Source organism: Lepus europaeus, chromosome 14 (genome assembly GCF_033115175.1).
Source record: "Lepus europaeus isolate LE1 chromosome 14, mLepTim1.pri, whole genome shotgun sequence".
Lineage (NCBI taxonomy): Eukaryota > Metazoa > Chordata > Mammalia > Lagomorpha > Leporidae > Lepus > Lepus europaeus.
The window spans coordinates 2,019,199-2,046,910 of NC_084840.1; the positions used below are offsets into that span (position 1 = coordinate 2,019,199).

At 60.7% G+C, this 27,712-nt stretch overlaps 1 protein-coding gene across 2 annotated transcripts in view; it reads left to right on the top strand.

Annotated features, from left to right (window-relative positions):
- The window catches only part of C14H1orf21 (chromosome 14 C1orf21 homolog), a 154,724-nt gene that overhangs the window by 10,534 nt on the left and 116,478 nt on the right, over positions 1-27,712 (top strand). The window contains exon 1 of one of the 2 annotated variants that reach the window (XM_062211494.1): positions 22,426-22,443. The exons of the other annotated variant lie outside the window; for it this stretch is intronic. The gene's annotated coding sequence lies outside the window, so the exon portion shown is untranslated. Of the gene's footprint in view, positions 1-22,425; positions 22,444-27,712 lie in introns of those variants that run through there. 2 annotated transcript variants of the gene reach the window in all.

Genomic DNA, 27,712 nt, shown 5'->3' on the forward strand with positions numbered 1-27,712 from the left:
ACGGTGTTTCCATGGGAACTGCGTCCTTTGCCGTGGACAATGTATGTCTTTCTTTATTGCCTGAGTCATGATTTGAACACATTTCTTTCTGTCTGGGTTCTAGAGTGATGCTGTCCAGTAGAAATAAATAAAATACAAACCACACATGTATGCATATTTTTCAGTTAAGAAATGAAAAAACAGGTGAAACTAATTATAATAATCTACTTTATTTAGCCTGATAGATGGTATTTTTTTTTAAGTTGTTCATTAGTGTTTTTTTAAATTTATTTAAATGGCAGAGTTACACACACAGTGAGAGACAGAGGTCTTCATCCACTTGTTCATTCCCCAAATGACTGCAACAGCCGGGGCTGGGTCAGGCTGAAGCCAGGATTCCTCTGGGTCTCCCACGTGGGTGCAGGGGCCCAAGCACTTGGGCCATCTTCCACTGCTCCCAGGCCATTAGCAGGGTGCTAGATCGAAGTGGAGCAGCCGGGACTCAAACCGGCGCCATATGGGATGCTGGCACTGCAGGTGGCAACTTAACCCACTGTACCCCAATGCTGGCCCTTAGCCCAATATATAAAAAATTATTTCAATATATAGTCCATATTTGAGAAATACTCCACATTTGTTTTCCTGCTGAACTTTGAGGGACTGACGAGCAGTTTGCATGTTTAGCACACTGCAGCTTCGTCGATCATGTTCATCAGAGGGGCGTGGTCTGCACTGAGATTCCACAAATGGTTGAAACAGTAAATTCACAAAACCAGCTTGCTCCAGGTCTTTTGAAAAGTTTTACAACAACTGAATTGAATCAGTTTTTCCATTTCAACTTCAACCAATTAAATGAATAAACTGGAGTTCAGTTTCTCGTCACAGTAGCCGGGCTCTGGACTCGCGGTGGCCACACGTGGTGGCCACACGTGGGTGACGGCCAGCGTTTCGGACGGTGTTGATTGCAGAGTCCCCCTGGTTAGCTGTGTATGGTTTCATGGTGACATGACCCGGGTTTCTCCTGGCACACAGCTGTGCGTCACACATGCTGGCCGGAAGCCCCCGCCTCCCCATCTGAGCTGTGTCCCTCCTGCCTCTCGTCCCTTGGTCTGTTCCTCCGTGTTCCAGGCCCCATTGTTTTAATCACGTGTTTTGTTACGAAGACCACAGTGAGATAGCACTTCAGCTCTGCCAGACTGGCAGATGTCTGTCCACACCTAGTGTTGGCAAGGACACGGAGCAGGGCGGTGCTTGGGGGGCACTCACACGTGTGCACTGGGTGCAGGGTGGTGCTTGGGGGGCCACTCACACGTGCAGGGCGGTGTGTGGAGGGGTACTCACACGCGTGCACTGGGTGCAGGGTACTGCTTGGGGGTCACTCACGTGCAGGGCGGTGTGTGGAGGGGCACTCACACGTGTGCACTGGGTGCAGGGTGGTGCTTGGGGGGCACTCACACACGTGCACTGGGTGCAGGGTGGTGCTTGGGGGGCACTCACACCTGTGCAGGGTGGTGCTTGGGGGGCACTCACACGTGTGCAGGGGCATGCAGGGTACTGCTTGGGGGTCACTCACGTGCAGGGCGGTGTGTGGAGGGGCACTCACACGTGTGCACTGGGTGCAGGGTGGTGCTTGGGGGGCACTCACACGTGTGCAGGGGCATGCAGGGTACTGCTTGGGGGTCACTCACGTGCAGGGCGGTGCGTGGAGGGGCACTCACACGCGGGCACGAGGTGCAGGGTGGTGCTTGGGGGGCACTCACACCTGTGCAGGGTGGTGCTTGGGGGGCACTCACACGTGGGCATGAGGTGCAGGGTACTGCTTGGGGGTCACTCACGTGCAGGGCGGTGCGTGGAGGGGCACTCACACGCGGGCACGAGGTGCAGGGTGGTGCGGTGTCTGAGCGGGCACTTCTGGAGTCGGCCGTGCGTGTCTCTGCAGGGTGGAGCGGGGGTGCCTTCATGGGCCCGGTGGGGGAGGCCTCTGCAGGAGACGTGCAGGGGCGGGTGGCGAGGTGTCCTGGGCAGTGGAGGAGCGGAGTGGGGACTGGGACCCCGCGACCTCGTCTCCTCAGGCTTCAGGGAGCGCTGAAGGGCAGCTGGCCACAGTGAGTGCGGCGAGGGAGGGGTTCATTTCTGGGAGCCCGAGCTCGCGGGACCCGTGACGTCACGTCGTGGCGGGGCACAGCGCCCTCGCTGTGGTGCCGGGAACCCAGGCTGCGTCACGTGATCCTTCCCTCGCGGGGACCCGTGACGTCACGTCATGGCGGGGCACAGCGCCCTCGCTGTGGTGCCGGGACCCCGGGCTGCGTCACGTGATCATCCCCTCGCAAGGGAGGCAGCAGCCACAAATCCCAGCCACGGGGCTCAGGGAACCGAACTCCCGCTCCGGGAACGCCGGCGATCTTTAACTGGTCGTGCGAAAGACCGGAGGCAGGAATTTGCTGTGCGTGTCGTGTGCACGCGTGTGCGGCCCGAGCACCCCGGACACCCGTGCAGCTGGGCCGGGGGCACTGTGGTGCTGAGTGGTTTTCCGGTGCCATTTATGCAAAGTGAGCATCAAGGCCGTTCTTCCGCCGCGCGCAGTGTGTGCGCCCGTGCCTGCGCTCTGTCGAGTTGCCCTTGGAGAGTCTGGTGTGGCCTGCGTCAGAGCGAGGCACAGGGGTCTGCACACGTGCGGCACCTGAGCGCCCTACCGCTGGTGGGCTGGCTCCAGGGCCCGCCGTCCCAGCTGCCGTAGCAGCCTGGCGGTGAGGGTGCCGGGCCCCACACTGGGTTCCGTGCAGCCTCTGGCTCCTTGCTGCCTGCTATTCAGCCTGAGAGTAGCTGGGTTCCTGCCACCCGAGTCGGAGACCTGGGTTGAGGTCCTGGCTTCCAGCTCCGGCCCTGGTCCAGCTCGTCTCTTGTGGACATTTGGGGAGTGGACCAGCAGATGGGAGCTCCCTGTCTGTCTCTCTGCCTCTCAGATAAGTCGATAAAAATTCAGACCACGTCAGTATGAGGGCAAACTCGGCGGTCCCGCCTTGCCATCTGGAGAGAGCGTGTGGGGAGGAGAGCGCCTGTCCTGACACCGAAGCCACCTTTGTGTCTCCCTTCTCTTTACCACGTTTGAGTTGTGCCACGTTTGCCTTAGTTTCCAATGTCCACAGATGCTTTCTCTTTGTATCGTCTCAAATGAGATTTTAATGATGCGGTAGTCAGGGCAAAATCTCCTACATGTGTTTTGATTTTTTGCTCTTTTTTAAATCGCCTTATCTCAGACTGTGGAGAACCAAACAGGATGAAATAAGCTCTGTGGTTAACAAGGGGGGAGGGGGTAGAGTGTGCTCCTGGCACTGAGCCCCCAGCTCTCCCACCTGGACAGCTCAGGTAATGGCCGGGGCGAGGGGCCCAGGGTCAGGCAGTGATGGCCTGGGAGGAAGAGAGGCAGAGGAGTGGCCATCAGCCGTGCTCGGGCGCCGTGGGACCGTGGGATCCGTGGTGGTCGGGTCTGCGCGGCCTCCGTGCACAGAAGCAGCCTGGTTGCTCCTCCAAGGGAGGACTCGAGCGCCTCTCGGTCCCACTGTGGTCTGGTGGGCCGGCTCGCCGTGCGTGCTGAGTGACCGGAGCCCGCGGGCCGCGCGTGCACTGGGACGAGTGGGCTGTGTCTGCCTGGCACCCCATCCCCGTTTCTCTCTGGCACTGACCGTGGCTGTGGTGCCTGTCGCGTCCACAGTGGGAGGGAAGCTTCCAGGGGTCCCTCGGTGGTGCTTCTCATAATTGAATGAACACACACCGGTCGGCAAAGCTCAGGTCTCTCAGTCCCCTCCCCCTTCACCCTGGAGCACAGCTGCTGAATGAATGCCTGCCCGCGACCCCCAGACCCTGCCGCCCCTGGTCCCACAGAGCTCCCAGGCGTGAGATCTGGGGGCAGTGGAGGAAGGGGCCGCTGTGCTCTGGGGCCGTCGGCCCTACTTCATCCAGAGTGCTGCAGGAAGCAGCTCAGGGAGGGCCCGGGCCTGGGGTCTGTTGGGGCATGGCCTGTTGGGGCTCTGTTCTCATTTTGCCTTCTTACTGGCTTTGCGGCTGCCGGTGATGGGTGCGAGGGAGCGCAGTGGACAGTTAATAGCTCAGTGGTCCGGAGAAGAGGCAGCGTGCTACTTGGGGACCGTGGGGCTGAGCAGCATGTCCGTGTGGACCGTCCAGGAGAACCAGTGCGTGGGCAAGGGCGGAGACTGGGTCACCACCGGCAGTGGCCTGCAGCTGGCCACAGAGAGGCCCGTCCCCCTGTGGGGGTCGCTGCGCCATTGTCCGTGTACACACCCACAGCCTCGTGTGTCCTGTGTGATGTGGGTCACGTGGTTGTCCGTGTACACACCCAAAGCCTCGTGTGTCTGTGTGATGTGGGTCACGTGGTCATCTGTGTACACACCCACAGCCTCGTGTGTCCTGTGTGATGTGGGTCACGTGGTCATCTGTGTGCACACCCACAGCTTCGTGTGTCCTGTGTGATGTGGGTCACGTGGTCGTCCGTGTACACACCCACAGCCTCGTGTGTCCTGTGTGATGTGGGTCACGTGGTCATCTGTGTACACACCCACAGCCTCGCGTGTCTGTGTGATGTGGGTCACATGGTCGTCCGTGTACACACCCACAGCCTTGCGTGTCTGTGTGATGTGGGTCACGTGGTTGTCCATGTGCATACCCACAGCCTTGCGTGTCTGTGTGATGTGGGTCACGTGGTCATCTGTGTGCACACCCACAGCCTTGCAGCAGGATGCATCTCTGCCCAGAACCTGGTGCTGGGTGGGGAGTTAATGTGGGTGGCCTCCTGTGTCCTTGGGGCTTTGATGTTAACGATGGTGGGCAGCGTGCTGACGGTGCCCCTGCCCATGCCCAGACATGACTCTTCCTCTCCGTGGCATCTTGGTCGGAGATGGGTGGGAGCATCGGCGTTTTCTGTGCCTGGAGATGACCGGCGTGCGTGGGGTTTGGTGCAGCCCCGAGGGCGCACTTCGCACACCTGCATCCATGTTGGAGCTGCTGGGTGTGATCCCCACCCTGCTGCCGGTCCCACCTCCCTGCTGGTGCAGCCCCTGGGAGGCAGTGCTTGATGGCTCGCGTGCACCGGTCCTTGCTGCTCACGGGGCAGACCTGGGTTGAGCTCCTGGCTTCCAGATTCGGCCTGGCCCAGCCCTGGCTGTTGGCGGCGGCTGGGGAGTGACCGGCAGGTGGGAGCTCTGTCCCTCTGTGTGTCTCTGTCTCTACTCCCCAGTAAACTTAGAAAGGAGGCGAGGGGAGACAGGAGGCAGAGACTCCGCCGAGGGCTCTGCTGTGAATTAGCAGTGCGGCCCTGCAAAGCGGCGCCTCTTTGGCCTTGATTTCCTGTGGCTGCTGACTTTCCAGGCTCAGCACAGGTCGGGACCACCTGGGAGGTGTGGGTGACGGTGCCAGGGCTGTCCCCACGGAGCGTCCGAGGCAGGAGGCCTGGCCCGGAGCCTGGGACTGGCTTCCTCTGTGTGCCATGTTCTGATGAATGGAGGTGGTGTCAGAAACCTCGGGGTGTGGGTCTGTGCCCCCCAGCCCACGGGCGCTGACTGTTCACAAGTCATGGAATCCGTTTAGTGGACCTGGAACAGCATGGAAGAGAGGGGAGCCGTGAGCAGCACCGTGGCTCGTGGCCCGTGGCTCCGCTGGGCACCTCCGCTCTCTGCGGCTCCACCCGGGCTGCGCCAACCTCCATGAGCTCTGGTCCCTTCCAGAGGAGGTGTTCCCGTGGTGGGGGTCTTCATGGGGCGCTGGCACTGGCACGGCCAGTCTGATGCAGAGCGAGCCCCTCCCATGACCTCCTTGGGGGTGCGTGGTTCCCACCTTTCACATGGACATCACCTGCCGTCAGCTGCAGCCCAGCGGTGAGAATGGGAGATGGCCGAGATAATTTCAAAGTTTTAATTCGCGCACCATCCCAAGCAGTGTCCGGCCCTGTCCGTCTGGGCTGTGCGCTGCCTGCGTGCTCGCCCGTCACCTGATGTGGCACGGAGGTGTGGAGTTCCAGGAACCCTTGTTTTACTTACCAATGGCCCCAAAGCACAGAGCAGAGTGGAGCTGGCGAGTGGGACACGCGGAGAGAAACCGTGCTGTGCTTCCTTAAGGGGAAAGGTGGAGTGGGGGCGCGTGTCGTGGCGCAGGGTGCCTGGCTTCAGCAGTGTCTCTGCCTCCATCCAGCCTCCTGCTGTGTGCACCCAGGGGAGCAGCATCCACCCTGGGTAGGAGACCCCAGCCCGAGCTGTTGTGGGCACTTGGGAAGTGGGCCAGTGATGGAAGAGCGCGCTCTCTCTCTGTCTCTCTGTCTCTGTCTCTCTCTGTCTCTCTCTCTGCCTCCCCTCTCCCCCCACCCTGCTTTTCAAATAAATAGATTTGAAAGGTGAAGGTCTGACAGGGTGCAGGGACCACGGCACATGGCTGAAGTCTGCGTTTTGCTGCTCTCCGTGAATCTCAGTGCCTGAGTTTAAGTTCCACTCCCTTGTGCAGGCTAACAGTCAGTAGGGGGACAGGCATTGTCCAGTGGCAGGGGAGGGGACTTAACAGGACGCCCTGGTCCTCTGTCTGGAGGAGCAGCTTGGTGACAGGTGAATGACAGCTGCACAGCTCGGGGGTGTCCACAGGCCGGAGCCGTCGTCACGGAGACGATCGGCTGAGGGGCCAGAGGTGGTGCCCGCTCTGCCTGCATTTGCTGGGTCTGTGTTTTGGACAAACGCCACCTACAGCCACTTCATGCTAATGTGGCGGTTCTGTCACTCATTCCCTGTTCCCTCGAGGAGGTCTGTGTTTCAGTGCTTGTGTGCGTCCAGTGGGTAATTTCAACTCCAGAGAGACCTCGGGGGAGCTCAGAGTTCTGTGAGAGTCAATCAGGTGTCACATCATGTGAAGTTGTCCGTTACTGCATGTATCATGTGTGTGCACAGTTGTGTGTGCGTCAGCTCATTGCATTCATGACGTCCGTGCACACACACGTGTGCGTCGGCTCATTGCATTCATGATGTCCATGAACACACATGTGCATCAGCTCATTGCATTCATGACGTCCGTGCACACACACGTGTGCGTTGGCTCATTGCATTCATGACATTTCTGCACACGAGTGTATCAGCTCTTTGTTGTACTCATGACGTCTGTGCACACATGTGTGCGTCAGTTGCATTCATGTCTGTGCACACACGTGTGCAGTGCTGTTTTTTGCATTCATGACATCCATAAACACACATATGTATGCCAGCTCGTTGCACTTATGACATCTGTGTACATGCGTGCATTGCTTGTTGCTCTTATGACATCCATGTACATGTGTGTCAGCTTGTTGCACTCATGACATCTGTGCACACGCGTGGGTATTGCACTCATGACATCCGTGCACACGCGTGGGTATTGCACTCATGACGTCCGCGCACACGCGTGGGTATTGCACTCATGACGTCCGCGCACACGCGTGGGTATTGCACTCATGACGTCCGCGCACACGCGTGGGTATTGCACTCACGACGTCCGTGCACACGTGTGGGTATTGCACTCATGATGTCTGTACACACGCTTGGTGCATCAGGGCAGAATGCTGTCGTCAGCATGGGGCGCTTTGGTGACTTTGCTGAAGATCCTGTTGTTGCTTCAAAGCAAACAAGAACCGAGCACAGCCGCCAGCAGACACCAGGCCGACCCAGGAGAAGCCGGGCGCACGACTCCCCGGCTGCCTGCCTGCGCCGGCTTGGCTCCCGAGGCCTGCAGTGTGCTTCCTGCATCAAGCGCAGCTGGGAGCCGTGGTGGCTGCCGGCGGGCGGCACCGAGGACGCGAGGCAAGGACCCGAGGGGCCTGTCTGGGAGCCCCTGTGTGTGTGAGTGAGAGTCAGTGTGCGTGACTGACTGTGATGCCCTGTGGGCTGAGTGTGTGTAAGCGTGCATGTGAGACCATGTATGTGATGCAATGAGGTCCCTGTGTGTGTGTGTGTGAGTGTGTGTGACGGTGTCTGTGAAGCAGTGTGGGCTGAGTGTGTGAGGGCAAGTGTGTGTGCATGTGTGTCATGGAATGTGGTCCGTGTGTGTGTGTGTGTGTGTGTGTGTTTCTATCTGTGAGCTCTGGGTGACTATGCTCTGCCCTCGGCGGCTCACACAGCTCTGCCTCTGTGGCGGTGGGAAGGCCGAGCAGGGTGGTGGCCACGGCAGGGCAGGGCGTCGGCCACAGCAGGGCAGGGCGTTGGGCACAGCAGGGCAGGGTGGTGGCCACGGCAGGGCAGGGCAGGGCGTCGGGCACAGCAGGGCAGGGCGTCGGCCACGGCAGGGCAGGGTGGTGGCCACAGCAGGGCAGGGCGTCGGCCAAGGCAGGACAGGGCGTCGGGCACAGCAGGGCAGGGTGGCGGCCATGGCAGGGCAGGGCGTCGGCCACAGCAGGGGCAGGGTGGTGGCCATGGCAGGGCAGGGCGCCCAGGGGATCTCTGTGAAGAGAGAGCTGCCTGCAGAGAGCGCGGCCTCACTGGTGTCGGGACAGACAGACAGACAGAGGGTCCCAGCCGAGAGCTGCCGCCGTCAGCCAGGGCGGCGAGCCCCTGCAGCGGGGTCTGCGTGCCGGGCGGGACGTGCTCAGTGCCGCCTTCTCAGGGGGACGTTGTTCCGCGCACGGCTGCCCCTCACCTCCCCGGGCGTTCACCATGTCTGTGGTCACAGGCCTGGGCAGCTGAGACTCAGGGTTGCCGCCCGGGCCGGGACAGCCGGGGACGCTGGCCGTTATCACGGGAGGGGTTCCTGGCGTTTATGTGCACCTGACTGTAGAGCTCTGAGCTCAACATGCGGGACTAAGTACAGGAAAACTTCGGTTTCCGCGTGATGCCGTGCAGGGCGGCTGTGCCCGGCTCAGGTGCTCCTGTGTGCTCTACCATCCCCTCCCGTCTCGCAGGGCCGATTTGGTGAGATGGCGCCGGGGGCCGAGGTAGGGCCAGCGGGGCTGGTGGGAGGGCGGGGCAACCTGGCCCCATGAGAGAGTGTGTGTGTGTGAGAGTGTGTGTGTTGGTCACGGAGAAGGGGCTGTTCCCAGCCTGCATGAATTCGAGTAAGTGGGTGGTGGGTGTAGGCCGTCCGTCTGTCCATCCTGAAGAGAAGCGGGGCCCCGGCTGTGAGAGCACAGACCCCGCCTCCCTCACGCCGGGCGTCCGAGCCTCTGCACCTGCACCGCGCTGATTGGCAGGTAGGGCCCTCAGTGCACTGCTCGGGGCAGGCAGTGTGGCCCAGGGGCTTCCCAGGGGCTCCCAGCCCGGGCTGTGGCAGGTGTCCCCCACCCCTAACCGCCCCCCTCCATGTCCCAGCACTCGCACACAGAGGCCGTGCCCCTCCTTTCCATGCCCTGGGGTAGCTGGCAGGGCGGGGCAGGGTCAGATGGTTCAGTAAGGATGAGCACGGTTTACTTCCTTCACTAAACCTTCCTGTGTTCGTCTATTTTAGGCCACTTTCCTCTGTGTGATTAATTATACCCTAGAATCTTTAAAAATCTCCAAAGAAAGATTCAGTGGAGAGAGAGAGAGGGGGAGAGAGAGGGGAGGGAGAGAGAGGAGGGAGAGAGAGAGGGAGAGAGAGAGGGGAGGGAGAGAGAGGGGGAGGGAGAGAGAGAGGGAGAGAGAGGGGAGAGAGAGGGGAGGGAGAGAGAGAGGGAGAGAGAGGGGAGGGAGAGAGAGGGGAAGAACAGAGGGGAGGGAGAGAGAGGGGAGGGCGAGAGAGGAGGGCGAGAGGGGAGGGCGAGAGAGGAGGGAGAGAGGGGAGGGAGAGAGAGGGGAGGGAGAGAGGGAGAAGGGAGAGAGAGGGGAGGGAGAGAGGGAGAAGGGAGAGAGAGGGGAGGGAGAGAGGGAGAAGGGAGAGAGAGGGGAGGGAGAGAGGGAGAAGGGGGAGAGAGGGGAGGGAGAGAGAGGGGAGGGAGAGAGGGGAGGGAGAGAGGAGGGAGAGAGGAGAGAGAGAGGGGAGGGAGAGAGGGAGAAGGGAGAGAGAGGGGAGGGAGAGAGGGAGAAGGGAGAGAGAGGGGAGGGAGAGAGGGAGAAGGGGGAGAGAGGGGAGGGAGAGAGAGGGGAGGGAGAGAGGGGAGGGAGAGAGGGGAGGGAGAGAGCTTTTCCATCCACTGGTTCATTCCCCAGATGTCCACAAAGGCCAGATCTGGCCAGGCTGAAGCCAGGAGCCTCCTCTAGGCCTCCCCTGTGGGCACAGGGCACAAGCACTTGGGCCGTCCTCCGCTGTCCTCCCAGGCCGTCAGCAGGGCACCAGTGTCTTTGTCACTGTTCATACGGGAACAGCCCCTCCTCTGTGACCAACACACACACACACACACACTCACACACGCTCTCGTGGGGCCGTGTTGCCCCGCCTTCCTGCCAGTGTCTTTGCCACGTCCGTGGGTCTTTCTGTCGTCTGATACCGTGGAAGGGGTGGAGCCGTCTACAGTGGAGCAGGCAGGGCAGGGAAGGGAAAGCCCAGCACCGGCGTGCAGGGTGGTGGGTCTGGCTCGCGTGTTTATTCCCCGAGCCCGAGTTGTGTCCCCCGTAGCACCTGCAGAGCGGCGTCTTGCTCACTGGCTCCTGCTGGAGGCCTGCGGACATGTTCAGTGCGGCACCCAGTGCTCAGTGAGCTGTCGCGGGATGGCAGTGGGCAGTTGGTGGCTTTGCCACGTGCTGTTGCTAAGCAGAACACCCAGGGGTGGGTGACTTACAAAGCCCCTGGTGAGAGCCCTGGGCTGCTCCACGGGGCAGTGTGTGGTCCACAGTGGGAGCAGGTGCAGCAGAAGGGGCCGATGTCGGGGGGACCTTACTTTCAACAGTCCCCCCCTTGGGTGACCAGTTCAGCCCCATGAGTGGGCCTCACTCCTGCAGGTCAGGCCGTCACCCCTCCCACAGGCCCAGGATTGCGAGTTCCTTATGGGGCCCTAGGAAGTTTGGACGGCAGCTGGTCTCGGTTGTGCACACGTTCACGAGCACCTGCCGCACGCCCGGGCCTTGGGGAAATGCAGACTCATCCCAGCCCCAGGAGGGGAGCCGACAGTGAACCGCGGACACAGCGGATGAGCCAGTTCTGCTGCCTGTGTGGAAGCGCTGAGCGCCTGGGACAAGGAGGAGGGCAGAGCGTGCCAAGGACCTGTAGTGCCCAGCGACTTTAATCGACGCAGACTGCAGGTGCCAGGCTGGGCAAAGGGCGGACAGCAGTGGGGGGGCCGACGAGCGAGAGCTGACTCAGTTGGAGCAGGATCGCGGAGGTGTAGACCCTGGGCGTGGCATCCACACTGGGGTCAGGGTTCACGAGCTGGGTCTGCTGCTGCGGGGGCCAGACTTCCGCGATGGAAGGGAATTCCAGGAAAATCTGGAAAACATCCTGTCGCTGGGCCGTGGGAGACAGACTCCGCGGGCTCGCGCGTTCTCAGTAGACGTGCGGAGGCTGAGAGCTGGCCGGCGTTCCCTGGGCGCGCTGGCTCTCCACGGGGACGCGGTCGCACGGGGCCTTGCGGCGGTGGTGCTGTGCTAGGCCGCCGTCCCCCAGGTCTGGTGAGCCTTGGGGGCAGGGCTTCGGGGTGGTCAGGCGGAGTCTGATGAGACGCCGCTTCTACCTAAGGCAGTGCTTGTCCTAGGCCTTTCCAACTTTTCTTTCTAAGATTTATTTATTTATTTGAAAGGCAGAGTTACAGGGAGGGGGCGGAGACAGAGACGTCTTCCATACAGGGGTTCACTCCCCAAATGACCGCAATGGCTGGGGCTGGGCCAGGCTGAAGCCAGGAGCCTCTGGGTCTCCCACACGGGTGCAGGGGCCCTGGTACTTGGGTCATCTTCCGCTGCTTTCCCAGGTGCATTAGCAGGGAGCTGGATCGGAAGTGGAGCAGCCGGGATGCCGGCTCTGATGGCAGCCTAACTGGCCAGCCCCATCTTTTCGTTTTTAGCCGCAGCCAGCACTCGACGCCCGGTCCTTCTGCCCTACCCCTGCTTTGTGGAAACCCCGAGCTGTCTCACGTGAACTTTAGCCTCCATGTTGCTTAACCTGGCTAAAAATAAGTTATTGTCTGAAACACGCCCCACCCGCTCGTTAGTCCCGGTCAGCCGTACGTGTCTAAGCTTCTTAGCCCATGAGGAGCGCTGTGGTGCACAAGGGTTGATCCTCAGATGCCGTGTTGGTAATTGGGGGTGGACGATGCTCCAGCTCTGGGGGTGTCTTGGTCCTTTGGCCGAGTTCTGCCTGAGGGAGCAGACGCCGGGTCGCGTGGGTGCGGCCTCCCCACGGGCTCCTGAGCTTTCTCTGTGTCCGCCTCGAGGAGTTGGACCAAACCAGAGGTGGGCGTGAGGCGCGTGCACTTCCTCCAGGCTGTGGGACGGCGGCCCCCGCCCCGTGCCGGCACCAGGGGATGCGTGCAGTGTGCGAGTGTGTGTGACCTGCACTGGCTGCCACCTCAGCTTGGCAGGGAGACCAGGAAGTGGGGTGCTTGTCGGGCAGGGCGCCGGTTCCCTGTCTCACGCTCTCCGTCTCTGGTTCTTGCCTGCGTAGGTGGGGCTGCCGTTGTGGGTGATAAAACACAGCTCCCTCCCCCATGGCGACGCCCAGTGACCCATGGGGTGGGGTAGGAAGCGCTGGCGACAGTGGGGCTGCCTGCCGTTGGGGGTGTCTCACTCCACCATCGCTGCTTCGTGAGAGTGAGACGCCGGGGGAGCCCCGCCATGTGTGTTCACGCGTGTGCATGTGTGGGCACTGTGGGGGGCACTGACGTGTGCACGGCTGAGCTCGGAGAGACAGGCTGTGCCTGTGGCCGCTGCAGCATCCGTGAGGGGGAAGCACTGCTACGCTGGCTTCACAGATGGGGAGCTCAGGTGCAGAGGGCAGCTGAGAGAGGCAGTTTGGGGCCTGAACGCGGCACCTGGGCCCCACGAGCTGCACTCCCTGTGCCCTTTGTGTGTGTAGGGCCTGGTGCTGCGGCTCCCGGCACCGGCAGCCCACGGTGGGCGCGTGACGGTTGAAAGTCGCTGTTGCTGCTGTTTCCTGCCCTCCCCGGCAGCGGCGTTGCAGGGCTGTGCTGTGACCGCGGTCGGTCTGTCTCACAGGTTAGCTGGCAGGGGCCGGCCCTCCTGGCCTCGGGGCTGGGATGCCGTGGCCCTGTGCAGGGAGAGGGGTCTGTGTCTTGCGCAGAGGATCTGCCCTCCCTGGAGCCTCTGCTTCCTTGTTTGTTCAGACGGGACAATAGGGTGACCATAAAGAGCCAAGGAGATAATGGGTATCAGAGCCTAATGGGGGCCTGGTTTATGACGGGCAATAAACAGTTCCTATCGCTGTTACTATCATTCTTGAATTACCAGGACAGTCTGGGACTCTGCTTCCTGCTGGGGGTACAGAAGAGAAGACCCCTCCCTCGTTCAGAGACCTCACAGCCTTAGGGAGAGACCTGCCCCCTGCGTTCCTCTCCCACTGGCTGACACGGTGCGAGTGAACTGGGGGGGGGGGCCTGTGGGGAGGAGGGGTCAGCTTCGTGCTGCAGAGGGACCTGAGCTGGCTTTTGAGAGATGCCTAGAAATCCTCGAGGCAGAGCAGGGTGAAGGCCTGCGGTACCGGGACCTGGTCTTAATTGAACCGGCAGAGGGGAGCCATTGCAAAGTTTGCACCTGGGCTGCTGGCTTCCACAGAACGTCCTTCAGGCAGGTTAACCTGACAGGGATTTGTAGGATGAGTTGTTTGTGGGGAGAGGGGAAGGGAAACGAATCCCACCTTTAGTGGAGCCCCTCCGTGGGATAGAAATCCATTCTGCAGTGCCCCAGCAGCTGGTGCCTGAGCACACCCCGAGGGGAGCTCACTGCTCCTCGGGAGCTCCCGCTTTCCCTCCGTCCATCTGTCCGTCCACCCATCTGCCACCTGTCCATCTTCCTTCCTCACATTCATGCCCCCTCCATCCATCCTTCCATCCATCCTTCCTTCATCCATCCATCCCCTCCATCCATCCGTTATCCATCAGTTATCCATCCATCCATCCACCTACCTGCCTGCCTTCCCTGTAGTCATCCCCCTCCATCCATCCTTCCATCCATTATCCACCCATCCACCCGTTATCCATCCGTTATCCATCCATCCATCCACCCACTTACCTGCCTTCCTTCCTTTTATCCATCCATCCATCTGTCCTCTCCATCCATCATTCATCCATCTGTTATCCATCCGCCCATCCGTCCTCCATCCATATCCCCCCCACTTCCCGTGTTGCTGGGGTAGGTGCTGGAAGTGTCCATTTGAATGCCATAGCCTTGCCCTCGAGAATCTCAGACTCTGGGGGTTGGGCGTGGTGTGTGCCACTGGATAACTTATCCATCCATCATCCATCCATCATCCATCCATCCAGCCATCCATGTATCCATCCATCCTCCATCCATCCATTATCCAGCCATCCATGTATCCATCCATCCATCCTCCATCCATTATCCAGCCATCCCTGTATCCATCCATCCTCCATCCATTATCCAGCCATCCCTGTATCCATCCATCCTCCATCCATTATCCAGCCATCCATGTATCCATCCATCCATCCTCCATCCATTATCCAGCCATCCATGTATCCATCCATCCTCCATCCATTATCCAGCCATCCCTGTATCCATCCATCCATCCTCCATCCATTATCCAGCCATCCCTGTATCCATCCATCCATCCTCCATCCATTATCCAGCCATCCATGTATCCATCCATCCATCCTCCATCCATTATCCAGCCATCCATGTATCCATCCATCCATCCATCCATCCATTATCCAGCCATCCATGTATCCATCCATCCATCCTCCATCCATTATCCAGCCATCCCTGTATCCATCCTCCATCCATTATCCAGCCATCCCTGTATCCATCCTCCATCCATTATCCAGCCATCCATGTATCCATCCATCCTCCATCCATTATCCAGCCATCCATGTATCCATCCATCCTCCATCCATTATCCAGCCATCCATGTATCCATCCATCCATCCATCCATCCATTATCCAGCCATCCCTGTATCCATCCATCCATCCATCCATTATCCAGCCATCATCCAACTTACTGTTGGAAAGTTCTCTCTCCCTTAGCCTGAGCCAGAACCTGCCTGCCTCAGCCTCTCTCATTGGTCCCCTCTTCTGGTTTTCCCTGTCTGCACTAAGTGTGCTCTCCAGTGTGGCAGCTTTTATCATCTTTACAAACTGTCATGGAGCTTACTGGGGTTTTTTTTGAAATCCAGTTCCCTTGGAAGGATCTTGTAAGGCGGGACTGGTCGTATTTCAGGGCTGAACCGAGTGCGACTCCAGAGTCCTTGGAGTCCGTGTGTCGCAGCCCTCGTCACGTACAGGGAGAATCTGCGTCACCGGGCAGTTACAACTTGCCTGAGATCACAGAGCGAGTTAGCGACAAAACGGGCAGGAACGCAGGCTCGCCAGCGTACAGACCTGCAGGACGGGTGCTTCCTCAGACTGCACACCCTCAAGGCGTGCTGGGAGTTCCCAGGACCTCTCAGAGGCGTGGACGCGGGCGTGGCGCGTGGAGCTCCGAGCATGAGCTGAGCTTGGCAGGGAGCCACGACAATGAGAACTAGGAGAGGCCAGTGAGATCAGGGTGTGCCGGGCCTCTGCCAGCCCCCGGCCCCCGTGGCGGCCACCCCACGGTGGGCGTCACAGGGCACGGAGCCGGGGACAGACCCGGGCCGTGTGCCTGCAGGGTTGGCCCTTGGTGCCGTGGTCTCCGCGTGGTCGTCGGCAGGCCCGGCCTCGCCTCCTCCCGTGGGTGGGGCCGGCCGTTCCCCCTGCACTTAGGGACGGCTTCTGCAACCTCTGGTGGCTGTTTTTCAGCGTCTGCTAAATGTCGCCACTGGTTTTGTCTGATCTTGGGAAAGAGCAGGGAACGAGGCCTGGGTGTGACCCTGGCTCCAGCCCGCATGCCTGAGTGACCGTGCGTCAGCGTTCTTAGTTGTCAGCCCACTCAGCGTGGCTGTGTGGCCATCTGAGACAGCGTGTGGTGCAGCCGCCCTGCCCTTGGGCCCCAGCAGCCCCGTCTGCTCTTGCCGTGCCCGGCAGCCCTCTGTGGCAAGGGATCCTCCCACCTCCTCTGCCGCTAGGCGTCCGTGTGCACGGGCAAGGTCAGGGGCCGGCTTTGAGAAGCTGGGATCTGCACGCTTGCCGGTGGAGCCCGCGCAGTTTTGCGCATGGCACTCGGCAGAGCTGTCCTCTGTGGCTGCCAGGGAGCCCCCGAACCCTTCCCCGAGACCCCTACCCGGCCTGTCAGGGCGTCCAGTGGCTCCACGGGGTCTTTGATGCTGCTCTGCCTCCCAGGGCTGTGCGCTTGGCAGCTTTTCTCGGTCCCCTCCTGCGTCATCCTGGCCGACGTGAAGCCGATGCCAAGGACAGGGGCAGCCGGCGGAGCCGAGGAGACGTGGGCTGTGCCGGGAAGCTCCTCCTCCAGGGGTCACTCAGGCAGGGCCGACGCTGGGCTCTGTCGGGACAACACGTGGCTGGGGTCTGCTGCCACCCCCTCTGCTTTGTTCCACACCCACAGCTCTGACCCCTCGCTCTCCTGCCCTGCGCTCTGAGATCCCGAGTCCCCACGGGGCCACAAACCTCCCGGCCCCAGCTGCAGGCACCTGCCTGGTGCCAGAGGCCTCGCGTCCTTCCATTCACTGCCGCCCGTCCCGTCCTGGGCTCAGTGCCATCTGCTCTCACAAGTCCCCCTCATGCCGCTCTCTGAGCATCCGGAACCTTCCTTCATGGCACAGATAATTCTCTGTTGTCACTCACCGCGTGCCAGGCCTGACACCGGAGCACACCCCTCCTGCTCTCCAGGGACACGGTGAGCCCAGGATGTAGACGTGCGCCTGGCACTCCGTGTGTCCACCTTAGGCCTGCTGCTCGCGGCAGGTACTGAGCCTGTGCAGCCAGGGCAGGGACCCATGCCGGTCTCGTCTCCTGGACCTGCCCTCCCGGGCACACGCACCCTGACGCCAGTGTTTTGTGTTGCTGGAACCCCTGGGGCCCTTCGCGGTTGGGGCTGCCTTTTTTCCTCTGTGGGTTATTTTGCCGTCTGCGCTGGCCGGCCAGGGAGACAGAATGGGCCTGTGGGCAGGTGAGGGGACTTCTCTTGGCCTGGGTCCCCGTCTGGGAAGCGACGAGGTCGACATGGGTGCCCCTGCCTGACCTGGTGGCCCCTCGGCTCTGCCTGCCGGCTGAGGCGGAGGCTTGCCCTGGCCCTCGTTAGTTGTCCCCCTCCTCGTGCCCAGCTCATTGCCGGCATGGCCAGCCTGCCTTGCCCACAGGTGCGAGCTCCCGGGTGGCCACTCACATCCGGCCGAGCAAGGCTGCAGCGCCCAGTGGCTTCCCTGGAACGGGATCCGGTCGCCCGGGTCCACGTCTTGGCTGAGCTGCGTGGCCTTGGGCGAGGGACTTCTCTGAAGCGCTGCTCCTTGTCTGTGAGGAGACGGAGCCAGGCCCTCCCGAGCCGTCTTTGCCCTCAGGACTGTCCCCGGTGGAGCTCTCCGTGTGGGGGCCGTGGGTGGGACCTGCAGGTGAGCACGTGTGCCGCCTGGGGAAAGGCTTTGGGGCGGTCCCAGAGCGGCCGGGACGGGGTCAGAGGACGGGCTGTTTTTCGGCGCTGTCTTTCGCTCTCTCCTCGCGGGCCGTTCCTGGTTTCCTGGGACGCGGACTGGGTAAGTCAGCATGTGTCCCGGCCGGCAGAGCCTGGCCCCTCGTCCCCACCTCACAGGCAGCTGTGTGGCTCCCTCGTCTCACGTTGCTCTTCCTCCAAGTCTGGGCACAGACAGGTGGCTGCGTTTGGACAGTGTGGTCAGACCGTCGCTCTGATGGGGGGTCCCGGGGCTCCCTCTGGCCGGCTCCGGCCCTCGTGTGTTCTGTCGCGTCCCAGGGCCCGGGGTCTTTCCCACAGCCTGGCCGATCAGAGCGCCGTTGTCATGCCCTGGGAATTTACTTTGCAGTTAGAGCGGCCGTGGCTGGAACGGGGAGGCAGCTGGCAGGACCAGCCACACCCACGCCGTGCCAGAGTGGATAAAACGTGACCTTTGGCCGTCAGAGCCGCCGGGGCAGTGGATCCAGGAGGTTTTGCAGACCGGAGCGGGTGTTCACGTGCTCGGGGGGTTCTGGTTTCCTGTTGTGTTCTGCAGCGGGTTCTGTTTCCCGTGGATGTTTCAGAGGCCTGACGGGGGCAGGGAGCTGTGAGCGGCCCCGGGCCAAGAGCTGCTTCCTCGCTGGAGGACCCCAGAGCCCGGCGTGGTGGCCTTGGGACGTGAGGGACAGAGGTGGCCGAGGAAAACGGCCGCCCTGGCCTCAGCCTCCGCGAGACGCCGCCGGCCCCCGGAGGGTGACGGATCCGGGGCTGCCCGGGAGCCGAGTGCGGTGCCGGACCGGCTCCTGCCCCACGGCCCCGGCGGGGTTCGTGGCACTCAGGGATGACGTCATCGTTTGCTTTATAAAGGAAGCAGCGCGTCTCTGTGAAGCTGTGGGGACCGTAGGCAGCTGACTTAATTTAGGAGAGCGGGCGGACAGCTGAGCGCGTTTCCATGGACACCGGATGCGGTGCTGGGGTGCGGAGGGACCCGGCGGGGAGTGAGGACTGGGGCTTTGCGGAGAGTGAGGGCCGCCGGAGGTCAGCAGTGCGGACAGCATCCGGGTCCAGCAGCAGCGGCGCGGCCCAGAAATGCCGGTGCGTTTTTGTTGTCTTTCAGCGTCTTTGGCAAACGACTTTGCGTATACGTAGGTCCTGTGTGCTGTACTCTGAGCCTGAGATTCAAGTCTGTGCCCTGTGCCCTGGCGATGGACAGGTGCCCGCGGGGTGGGGAGAGGCTCCGGCCCCTGTCCTCGCGTCCAAGGAGTCGGCCGTCTAGGCGTGGCCCTGCTCAGGAGACTGACGACCGTCTCCCCCCCTCCTAACGCAGTGATGATGACCGTGCTGACGTCCAGAGTATGAATTACTCCGTTCCCAAACAGGCTTAATGAGCCGCCAGCCGCTCGTGTTTTGAAAAACAGGCGCTTGCACCGTGAGGCGACAGCGGGTGAGATCCGCATGTGCCGTCGGCTGTGAGCGCGTCCCGGCCTCGTTTTCTTATCTGATGAGCGGCTCTGGAATTCTCCGGGGTTGGGACCTGTTATCCCCAGCGCTCGCCAACTGCCAGCCCAAATTCCGGGTTCTTCTGCGTCTGCTCTCTGGTTCTCGTCAGCCTGGGAGTATTTATAAGTGTTCCCGTTCGTCATCTCTTCTGTTAGGTCTGGTGCCTCTGAGGGGAAGAGGAAGGGTGCAGCCCACGTCCCTGCAGGGCCGCTGGGCTCCCGTGCAGGTTGTGCGGGGCCCGGGACGCAGAGTGGAGCTGGCTTTGGAGTCTGAGCCCCTTGGTGGCTCCGCGGCGTGGCTCTCGCTGTTTCCAGGGGGAGCAGAGGACCCCAAATACGAATTTCCTGTTTTCCGTTATGTTTCAGTGGCAAAACACAAATTCTAGAGCCTTTGCTCCCTACGTCTTCCTCACTGCTGCCCTTGGGGCGCTGGGACCCGGGCTGGGATCTGGGGTGAAGCCCAAGTGGGCTTGGTTCTCTCAGCCGTAACAGGTGAGGAGCCCCCAGACCCAGGTGCGAGCACTTCCTGCAGGGCCTGGGGTCCCCCTCCCTTGGGGCGGCCATGGCAGGTGCTCTGTGGTCCGGGGGTGGAGGCGTGCGTGGCCTCCTCGTCCGTGGCAGGCCCAGCGGCCATTCTCCTGGCTGCAGGGTTTAAAGGGCCGTGTGTGTGCGTGTAATCAGCCACGCCCTGGAGTCTTCCCTGCCCGCTTCCCAGACCACAGCCGTGGAAAATCCTCCCTCTGTCTGCTCCAGCCGCCGGGAATGGTGCTCGGGGGGAAGGGGAGGGAAGGCATGCAGGAACTGATTTCAGAGGTGGTGAGGGTGCCGTGTCCACTCTGCCTGCGTGGCCACTGCAGGTCTGAACACACCACCTGCCCGCGGAGCCCCTCACCTGGGGACGTTTCGTGGTACTGCCCACAGGGCCCTTCACCCTCGCTCTCGTCTCTGTAAGACACTGCTGTCCAGCAGGACCACAGGCCACACGGGTAATCTGTCCTATTATAACATAGGAAAATGGGTGAAGTTAGTTTAATGAAGTATTTAAGTCAGTTTATCCAAATAATACCTTTTTAACAGGTGGCCCGGTCACATCAGGAGCCACTGTGGCCCGGTGGCCACCACGCAGGACCAGGGACTTTAGTCTCGACCTGTGGCCCTGGGAGCCCACCCCCACCTTGCCCTCCAGGCCCAGAGATGGTGCCCTCCGGTCTCATACCTGGGAACCTTTCCACCAGCTGCTCCCTTCATGCCTGAGAAACCCCAGAAGTTCACGACTTCTACCTAGTTCTTTGCAAGGTAGAATGACAGGGACGGAGGGAGGGAGAGAGAAAGGGAGAGAGGGAGAGAGGGAGAGAGGGAGAGAGGGAGAGAGGGAGAGAGAGAGAGAGAGGGAGGGAGAGAGGGAGAGGGAGAGACTGATATCTCCCATCTGCCGGTCCACTCCTCAGATGACCTCAATCCTCTATGGCTGGGACTGGGCCAGGCGGAGGCCAGGAGCCAGGAGCTTCTCCCAGGCGGGTGCAGGGACCCAAGCGCTGGGCCATCTTCACTGCTCTCCCAGCTGCGTCACCAGGGATCCTGGGCTCGCCCCAGGCTCCAGGGTGGGATCCTGGTGTCACGGCTTTGCCACGACCCAGTGTGCCAGGGTCATGTTTTTACTGTGGTGACAGCAGCCCTTGCTGGGCCCGGAGTACACAGAGCTTGGGCCAGGTCTGGAGCAGGAGAGAACCAGTGTTTGTAGGCAGAGTGTGTGTGCGTGTGAGTGTGTGTATGAGTGTGTGTATAAGTGTTCGTATATGTGCATGTGTGCATTTGTGTGTAAGTATACATGTATCTATGTGTGTATCTGTGTCTGTGCCTGTGTGTATGTGTATCTGTATGTGTCTGTATGTGTCTATGTGTGTATCTGTGCCTGTGTGTGTATGTGTATCTTTATGTGTCTGTGTGTGTATGTGTATCTGTATGTGTCTATGTGTGTATGTATGTATGTGTCTATGTGTGTATCTGTGTCTGTGCCTGTGTGTATGTGTATCTGTATGTGTCTGTGTGTATCTGTATGTGTCTATGTGTGTGTATGTATGTGTATATGTGTGTATCTATGTCTGTGTGGATGTGCCAGTGTGTGTCTGTATAGGTTTGTGAGTATGTGTGTGTATATATGTGTGTGTCTGTGAGTATGTGCATGTATGTGTATTTGTGTGTATGTCAGTCTGCATGTCTGTGATTGTGTATGTGTATTTGTGAGAGTATGTGTGCGAGTATGTATACGTGTATCTATGTGAGTCTATGTGTCTGTATGTGTGTGAGTCTGTGTATTTATGTGTGTGTATATGAGTGTGTGTATGTGTGAGTCTGTATGTATATTTGTGTGTCTGTATTATGTGTGTATGTGAGCATGCATGTGTGTATATGTGTATTTGTGAGAGTATGTGTATGAGTGTGTGTATTTGTATATGTGTGCATTACATGTATGTGTATATATGTGTATATGAATGTGTGTGTATCTGTGTGTCTGAGTCTGTGTGTCTGTGTATATATATTTGTGTGTATCTGTGTGTATTATGTGTATATGTGAACATGTATATCAGTGTGTGTGTCTGTGTTTCTGTGTGAGTCTGTGTATGTGAGTCTGTGTGTGTATGTATTTGGCTGGCGATGGGCGGGTCGTCTGTTGCCAGCTGGGCTAGGCAGAACTGCGTTGAGGCCCAGTGCCACCCACAGAGACCGGGCCCTGCTCAACCTTCCTGGCCCTGGCTGGGGGACACGGCGAGGGGACGGGGCCCTTCTGCCCTCGGGGACGTCCTCACTCCTCACTCCAGCAGCAGCTCCTGAGCACTTGGAGCTGGGGCTGCGCCCTAACGCCGTGCAGGAGGCCAAGGGGCGGGGCTGGGGGGCCACCACCCCTAAGGAAACGGAGCTCGACGACGTCAGCACACGGAGCGGCTGGGGAGAGGAGAGTGCTTTCCCAGTCCTCTGAGGACGGCGCCTTTGAGCGCGGACCTGCAGGGACAGGGACCCGCAGCCCCTGTGCGGGAGAGGGGGCTGGGTGGCAGGAGCCCATGGGTGCTGAGACCCTCTGGCTCTGTTCAGCACCGAGGGCTGAGTCACCCTGGAGGCCGTCTGTCTGGGTCTCCGTGTCTCTCCCTCCCCGCCCCCTCTTTTCTGGAAGCCGAATCATCCTGCCGCCACGGCAGGGCTGCCGTTCCCAGCAGGCTTCCTGCCGGGTGAGCTCAGCGGGCTGACCCGAGACAGCGCCCCGGGCTCGTTTCAGGAAGGTGAACAGGCGGACACACCAGGAAGGGGCTGCCCGGGCTGCTGTGCCGTTGGGTGCTGCGGGGGCACCAGAGCCTTTTTCCTGGCGTCCCCTTGGGCCAAGGTGGGCAGCAGGGTGCAAGGCAGCCGCCGTTCTTGGGTTGTGCCTCCCCTTCCAGAATCTGAGACCACGGGGGCTCTCGGAGTTTGTCCGGGTCACTCTTGCTCCCATGGGTTTGGCTGGTGACCGAAGAGGGGAAGAGCAGCCCGGCCCCTCTTGCCGCGCAGCCCCGGTGCTGCACCGGCTTCCCGGCATTCGTTTGCTTCAAGGTGCCCCAGGAAACCCTGGCCTTGGCAAGACACGGTGGGGGAATAGGCAGTGCCAGACACAGCCGGGGCCGGGGCATGGTGTCCCAGGGTGGAGGGGATGGTTCATGGGCGTCCTAAGGCCGTCGCTGGCTGGGAAGTTCCACCGGCCAGTCGCCGTCCCTTGCTGGGTGGCACGTGCCTGGAGTGTCCGGGCTGCGCTTCTGAGGCCCTGGAGAAGCCCTGTCCAGGCTGCGGAGCGCCAGCAAGAACCAGCATGGGAACGCCTGGCCGAGCCTCCACGGTGACTGCAGGTGCAGGACAGGTCCCTGCAAACCGCTCCCGTGCCAGCCCATCTGTGCGCTCGCGGTGGCGCCTGCTTGTGTCCTGGTCCTGCCCCCGGTGGCCGTTTCACGGGAGACCGTCGCGGGAAGGCGGGGTTGGCGGAGTTGGGGCTCACCCAGCCGCCCGTGGAGAAGCGCTGTTGTCCATGTCGGCACATCAGGCAGCGGGGAAGCGTGACAGATGTCGTGATTTTGTTGAAGTGGGTGTGGCCAACCACGCCTGGACTGGGAAAGTCCTTGACACGCGTCCATCACCGGGCGTGGCCTTCTGTTCCCAAGGGGATGGAAATGAAGAGGGCAGGGAAGGTGGCACAGGAGCAAACCTTAGGGTTCCTTAGGTTGTTTTTGTCCAAAGATTTACTTATTTGAGAAGCAGAGTTACAGAGAGAAGGGGAGAGAGAGAGACTCCGCCCACTGGGTCACTCCCCAAGTGGCTGCCATGGCTGGAGCTGAGCTGCTCCGAAGCCAGGAGCCAGGAGCTCGTGGGTGCAGGGCCCAGGCTTGGGCCATCCTCCACTGCTTTCCCAGGCCACAGCAGAGCACTGGACTGGAAGAGGAGCAGCCAGGAGAGAACCGGTGCCCATGTGGGATGCCGGCGCGGCAGGCAGAGGCTCAGCCCACTGCACACAGCGCCAGCCCCTATGTAAGGTTCCATGGGGTTACAGTGGAAAAGAGGAGAGGGAAGTAACTCCTTGGCAGCTGGCGAGTTTCTCCAAAGAAAGGGGCCCGAGGGATCTGGGCTGGGATTCTTGATTCTGGTTGAGCCCGAGGCTGCTGTGGGCAGGAGCTCATGGGGGGTGGGGGCGGGGTGTGAAGAGGCCAGGCGGGGGGAATGGGGGGAAGGTGGACTCTGATTTCTCCAGGACAGGTCCTGATGACCGTGCCAGACACAAGCAGCGCAGGAGAGACGCCGGCTTCTTTCTTCTTTTTTCTAATATTAGGGGAACCTGTCTGAGCATTTGCCTTGAGGGAAATCTGGTGACGCCAGACTGGCTTCTCTGTTCTCGTGCGGTGTGATGGGACAGCTCCGGTGTTTTACGGCCCCGCCGGGGAGGCCGTGGGCTCAGAGTGAGAGCAAGCGAGCGAGTGGCGTTGTGCGAGTCCCTGAATCAGGGGTGCACCCAGCAGTGAAGAGAAAATGCTGCTAGGAAACCTGGCTCACCTTTCCCAGGTCAGGGACCGGCTGGAAGCCCGGCCACCTTCCACGGGTGCCGCCCGCGCAGCACGGGGCAGAGAGCGCCCCTGCGATTGGAGGGGCAGGGCCCACGTGACGCGCCCTGTTGGACCCGGCACCTCCAGGCACCTGCGGTCCTGCTGGGGAGGCGTCGGTCCCCTCCCCGATGGCACAGAGCTTCCTCTGTGGCTGTGGAAATTTCCATGCCCGGAGCCGCGGGCGTCCTCTCGGCTTTGCGAGTGAGTTATTTTTAGTGAGTTACCGTGTCTCTCCGGTTCCCCATTTAACCACGCTGTGTCTTACTTCTCGTTCTCCGTTAATTAATCCTCGCAGTGCTTTTCTGAAACCTTTGCCGCACTGAAGAATACTTAGCAATTTTTTAACATTCCTGGGAGGAGAGGAGCCATCTGAGGTGTCTGGTTCCCAGACGCCAGAGCAGCCCCCAGATCCATGACTCACTCCGGGCTGCTGCCTCTGGCTGGCGGCAGAACTCAGGCTCATTCACCGCTCTGTCAGTTCCTTAGTTCTTACTTGACCCAAAGAAGGCTTTTCCGTGCGTCTGTCCCGTGCCGGGGTAGGAGGGCAGGTGCACCGTCATCATGTGCTCGCTGGAACCACGTGGGGCTGTTCCATGCACCGAGCACATACATGACTTCGTGTGAATCCCGCAGGGCGGTCCATGGGGTGGGTCGTCTCGGCCCCGTGTTATGAGCCGGCTGGCAGAGCCGGCCATCTTTCCCGCTCCGCTCAGACTGCCTGCGGTGGCCAAGTGGGGAGAGCTGTGTTTAGCACAGGGCAGCTCTGAGCTTGCTGGGAGTCCATCAGTGGATCCAGAGCTGCCGTGACCCCGAGGTGGTCTCAGTTGTGGGGTCTGGCTTAGAGCACTTCACGGAGTGCGGCCATGAAGATGTGCAGGCCCGTTTAGCCGGGGTTTGCACAGCAGGAGTGATGACGTCTCACGTGGTGGCGGCTTAGATGGGAGGATGTCTTAGGATTGCCTTAGAGCTTTCCGTGTCGGGACCGTGGGGTACACGGGTGGCCGCTGGGAATGATGGCCCCATGGCGGGACCGGGGGTGGGCAGGGTCCTAGCAGTCCAGCAGACTCAGGCTGGCCCTGCTAGCAGCTGGGCCCGGGGTCAGCCACTTTGCCCCTGTGTGGCCACGTCCTCGTGTGTGTGACGCACAGCGCAGGGTTGTATTGCAGCTTAGGTGGCCTGAGACGTCTTCCTGTGTGCAGCGCTAAGTGACCCCCCCTTGGCCGACGTCCTCTTGGGACAGAGCAGCTCTGGGACCAGAATGTGGGGAGTTTGCGTGGGTGCAGCACTTGCCAGTTTGCGCCCTGTGGTGCGGTGGGGAGGCTGTTCCAGCTCTCTGGGCTGCGACACTGACTGGTCCTAGAACACCAGGCTCCGACCCTCCCCTCGACTCTAGAGAAGTTCTGCTTGTCCAGGTTGCTCTTTGTCTCCGTCTTCCCGGGCACCGTGTGTGAGGAACAAAGCCTTGGAGTGGAAGAGGGACGCGGCAGGCAGGTGTCCGTCTGCACGGACGTGTGGATCCGACCGGGCGGCGCTTTCTGTGGCTGCCAGGGCTTCCGAACTTAACGCCGAGACCGTCAGCATTTCCCACGTAACGCTGGGCGACGCGCTGACCTCCTGGAAGCTCTATTCTCCCTTCCTGTCCAGTTTCTTGTTTGAAAGGCGGAGTTACAGAGAGAGGAAGGGGGAGACAGGGGATCTTCCTCCGCTGGTTCACTCCCCAAATAGCCACAACTGCCGGGCTGGGCCTCACATAAGCCAGGAGCCTGGGGCTCCGTCCAGGTCTCTCCCATGGGTGCAGAGAGCCAAGCTCTTGGGCCGTCCTCTGCTGCTTTCCCGGGCTCATGAACAGAGAGGTGGAGCGGAAGTGGAGCTGCCAGGATTCGAACCGGCGCTCATCGGGGATGCTGGTGGCGCAGGTGCCGGCGCAGCCTGCTGGCTCCCGTGTGCTTCGACATGGCGCGCTGTGGTTTGAGGCTGCCGTCAGGACAGGCGTGTGCGGAAAAGCTGTGCTCGTCCCTGAGCCAGGGCCAGCGTCATGGCCCTTGCCTCTGTGTGCTCCCGTGGACCTCTGCCTGCCCTCTGTGGCCTGCCCCGTGGGCCCTGCGTGCGGTGCTGGGCCATTCTGGTGTCTGTCTCTGCCTTTAAGTCTGCCATTTTGTTCACCAGCGGCTGCCGGATCGTGTGTTCCAGCGGCTAATGCCGGGACTACCACGCTGACCCCTGGCTTCTCTGGGGAACGTGACCTCCTGGTGTGGCCTCCTGTCGTGTGCTCCATGGGGGCTCCCAGGGCCTTCCGTGGACACAGCACCGCTGGCCCTGGAGTCCCCGGGGGCTGGCCCGGGCCCTGGGTGGGTGCCGCCGTCCAGCGCTGCCCGAGGCCCTCCTGGGAAGTGGTGTGGAGTGGCAGAAGAGGGTGCTCCAAGAGTGGAAGGGGAATGAGAACACACGTTTTCTGGGGAGGCCGAACAGTTGAAATCCATGGGTAGTTTTATTTCCCGTGCACTTTCTGAAGCCGTCATGGATATGACCTCAATGGTTTTTGCAACCAAAGTAGCCTTACATTTAATTCCATCTTCCTGGAACTTCGAGCACAGCACACACCCGCCTGTGAGCTTTGACTCCTCTCTAGCTCATTGTGCTACCCACACCGCATGGCTGCCGTGTGCGTGGTCGTTCCACCGGGGTGCAGGGGTGTGGGGCAGTGATGGGGAGGTGTGTGTGTGTGTGCAGTAGTGGTCACACTGGGGTTGGGGCAGTGATGGGTGTGTGTGTGTATGTGTGTGTGTGCAGTAGTGATCACACTGGGGTTGGGGCGGTGATGGGGAGGGGTGTGTGTGTGCAGTAGTGGTCACACTGGGGTTGGGGCGGTGATGGGGAGGGGTGTGTGTGTGTGTGTGCAGTAGTGGTCACACTGGGGTTGGGGCGGTGATGGGGAGGGGTGTGTATGTGTGTGTGTGCAGTAGTGGTCACACTGGGGTTGGGGCGGTGATGGGGAGGGGTGTGTGTGTGTGTGTGTGCAGTAGTGGTCACACTGGGGTTGGGGCGGTGATGGGGAGGGGTGTGTATGTGTGTGTGTGCAGTAGTGGTCACACTGGGGTTGGGGCAGTGATGGGGAGGTGTGTGTGTGTGTGTGCAGTAGTGGTCACACTGGGGTTGGGGCAGTGATGGGTGTGTGTGTGTATGTGTGTGTGCAGTAGTGGTCACACTGGGGTTGGGGTGGTGATGGGGAGGTGTGTGTGTGTGTGTGTGCAGTTGTGGTACACAGGGGGTTAGTGATGGGGAGGGGTGTGTGTGTGTGTGTGCAGTAGTGGTCACACTGGGGTTGGGGTGGTGATGGGGAGGTGTGTGTGTGTGTGCAGTAGTGGTCACACTAAGGTTAGGGTGGTGATGGGGAGGGGTGTGTGTGTGTGTGTGCAGTTGTGGTACACAGGGGGTTAGTGATGGGGAGGGGTGTGTGTGTGTGTGTGCAGTAGTGGTCACACTGGGGTTGGGGTGGTGATGGGGAGGTGTGTGTGTGTGTGCAGTAGTGGT